Source organism: Gnatocerus cornutus, chromosome 4, assembly GCF_029298725.1.
Source record: "Gnatocerus cornutus isolate USDA-ARS CGAHR chromosome 4, icGnaCorn1.1, whole genome shotgun sequence".
Classification (NCBI taxonomy): Eukaryota; Metazoa; Arthropoda; class Insecta; order Coleoptera; family Tenebrionidae; genus Gnatocerus; species Gnatocerus cornutus.
The window spans coordinates 19,332,470-19,336,333 of NC_142236.1; positions in this window are offsets into that span (position 1 = coordinate 19,332,470).

The following is a 3,864-nucleotide window of genomic DNA, read 5'->3' on the forward strand; positions in this document are numbered from 1 at the left end:
TATGTTACATACACTTTGAAATACATTTAAAAAATACGAGTAGCGAGCTATTATAATTTTAATACTTAAGTTGTCACATTACAACTTATTAATAATAGGTATACATAGTTGATTTTCTGTTAAAAAAATGTATTTTTCACAATACATACCAATGCTTTTAAAAGCACATAAAAATAATTATCTACGACTATTTAGTTATTTGTTCATAACGTAGTTCGCTTTAAACAAGTCATAGTAGCCATAACTGGAACCCGTGTAGTAATGAACTCAGCGCGGGCTCTGACTGGCTGAAAGTCATTTAGTTATGACTACTATAACCCAATGTGTTCATCAATTTATTCTAGTACTCAATGAAAACAACTGTAAGATTTTATTTTGACAACTAAAAATTCACAAAAGTCATTAAAGTTTGTGTATTTTGAAGAAAATAACAGTGTTTCAACATAAATGATAGTAGTGATAGTATTGACGAATTAATGAGTACTCTGCTAGACATTGCAAAGCCGTAATCTTAAATCTCTTGCCGAAAAAATCCAAGGTTTGTGTCTACTTTTTTGAAGTCGTAGATAAAGCATAGTAAAACACTCGCATGTTATGGCTCTTATTCACTTGGTTGATTTACTCAACTCGCTCGCAGGCTCGCTCGTGTTGCAAACTCGTAAATAAGAGGTCTCATAACATGCTCGTATAATAATATACTATAACCAAAGCTTAAGTTACATAATCATGATAAAACTTGCGCAAATCGGCTCTTTGAGACAAACTTGAGTTATTAGAATAATTAGTTAACAGTGCTTAACTCACCTCAGACATTTTGGAAAGACCTTAATCTCAAATCACTCTAGAACTACCCTTAAAGGGTAGCTATTTTGCGCACATTCACACGTCAATAATAAAATCAAGTCAACGTTTCAAGACCAGTTAGAAAGGATTGATAAAAAATTGTCGTACCTACTTGTAGATAAGTATCATCGTCAAAATGGCTACAACTGTTATCTTAATGAGGAAGGTATTTCGTTGCCACTTTTTATTAGACTAAATTTACGCAAGTTGGGCTTTATTTATTGTATTTCTAAACAGATCAACCTTTAGCTAAAATTTTATAAACATCAATCATTTAGAAAAATAACTTACAACGCCTAAAAACAGTATTTTGCATTCATGTGTGACCTTGTGAAAATTGATAGAACTTGTTGCTGCTTAGACTAGCAATGCAATATACTTCGCTTACTTTGAACCGCCACTTTCAAGATCTTAATGCATTCAAAACTTATGACTGTTCACGAATTTGTCAAAATCCTATGTATTGTATTGTACTGCGAACGAATAATTTGATGACTGTGTATTATAGCATTAGTGCTATCTCTAAATACTAGAACTAAAGATAGCCGATTAGGTTCTAATTAGAGACTGGTAGTATGTTTATATTAAAAAATTAATCGGTTAGGTTGCTTTTGACAGATCTGTGCGAATTTATTCATATCTTTATTTGTGACTTTTACTTTTGTAAATAGACTTGCCAAAACATCAACTTTTGGGGTCACTTTAACTCTGTTATAGGTCGCACGAAAATTATATTTAGAATAAATAAGAAAAGAAATATTATTGAAACTCATTGTTTGTTTGAGATGGAGGTCGTAGAAAAAATAGTGTACATGACTCGTTGGAAACGAAACGTTTCCTCGCTATCTCTTTAATAGAGAAGAATGTTAAAGCAGTTTAGCTTTATCTTGACCCAACATTAAAAAAATAAAAAATGTCATCTTTTTAGAAAACTTGTTTTTTATTATTTGGGTGCCACTATAAAGTACGTAAGTTCAAGTAATGTCAATAAAAAAAATCTTTTAAAAATGTTTTTCATTAACCTTATGCCTCCAATATCCTTTCAATATACAGGGTGTTAGGTAACGTTACGGCCATAGAAAAAGGGGTGATAGAGGCAGCCGTGAAAAGTAATGTTTCGAAGTTTTTTTCGGGTTTTCTTGAACCGTTTAAGAGCTGGAAGGCTTTGAATGTGACCAATCAGGTAACAATTTGCATAAGGTTACAAAAATTTGAATCAGAGTTACTGAAGAAAATTTTTTGTTTGATGTCAAATTGACAGTTCTTATTTTTTATCAGTGGCGTACTTCTTCCATTTTTGTGGACATCACAAATCAAGTTCGTCAAAACGAAAATGTGTTGGGTACAATAAAGGAAACATTGTTGCGTCGTTTACAATTATGTGTTCAACAAGATAGTGGCCATTTTGAACATCTATTGTAGTGTTTCTTTATTGTCTGTTTTTTGAATAAAATTGCGTTATTGTTTTTCCCTTTTATTGACGCCACTAATTTAAAAGTTCAAATGTGACGGGAAAGTGACAAATTATTCGTTTTGTCCGAAAGCTACTTGGATTTCTGCAAAATTGAAAAATTATTTGAAGCCATTCTATTGGTCAACATTAAAGCCTTGTAGCTTTTTAACTAAAACGAAAAAAATAAAATTAATTGCGGATTCCGAGACAGTTTGCCTTTCTTAATTTACCCATTAGGCTATGGCCGTAACGTTACCTAACACCCTGAATTTTCTGTAAGTCTGGTAAAAAAATTTTAACTTTACTTTTTTATGCATACATGTACAGGGCTAGTCACGAGAAGATTACTTCTGAAAATTATATTTCCGCAACCCAAAATACTAATATCCAAAACTACTCGATACTACCAGAGTTAGAAATCAAATGCTGAATCCACGATTGCTTTAGGGTGGACAATGTCACTTTGACATTATTTGTTAAAATTTCGTCTATACTGTTAATTCCGCTCCATTAAAGCCCCATTAATTCGAACTACATCTATCAATCTACCCTATACTGAAGTTGTAAGTGGTAGACCAATAATTTTTCTCGTTAATAAGCATAATATGTTAGGTTGAGTTGAGAAACCCGTCACAATGTCTTATTCAAATGATGAGAAAACAGACATGATTCTCATCTACGGAGAGTGCCAAAAAATGCTGTGGCTGCTGCGGACCTTTATCGAGAAAGATATCCACATCGAAATCATCCAGTCCCTCAAACTTTTAGAAAACTAGAAGTCACATTACGTCAAAATTGGCCTAAGGTGCAACGACACCGTGAAAGGATTGCTACTGGTCCAGATAATGAGATTGCGGTTTTTGAGGCAGTCGCTGAAGATCCCCATATCGGTCAAAATGCACTGGCCAGACAAATTGGCATTAGTCAATCGTCGGTAGGTCGTATTCTCCGTGCCAACAAGTTTCATCCATATCAGATGACGCTGGTACAAGAGCTAAAGCCAACCGGTTTTCAGAAGAGAGTGCAGTTTTGCCATTTTATACAAAGAAAATTAAATGAATATCCTTATTTCCTCGATCAAATACTATTTAGTGATGAGGCCAGATTCAATAATAACGGACAAGTAAATCGCCACAACTGTCACTATTATGCCCAAGAAAATCCGCACTGGATTCGTGAAACACATTTTCAAAATGTATTCTCAGTTAATGTTTGGGCCGGCATTATAAATAATCACATCATTGGTCCCTACTTTTTTGATGGGTATTTTAATGGTGTAATGTACTTAAATTTTTTACAAACTCAGTTGCCTGAACTGTTGGAGGATCTTGATCTAAATACCCGAGGAAATTTGTGGCTGCAACAAGATGGGGCTCCTCCGCATTGCCATAGAATTGTCCGCGAATATTTAGATCAAAGGTTTAGAAATCGATCGATAGGTCGAGGGTCTGAGAATATGTAGCCACCTCGAAGTCCCGATTTGACACCATTAGATTTTTTTCTATGGGGGGTTATTAAGCAAAGGGTGTATGACACACCAATTTTAAATGTGGAAGATTTAAAAAACA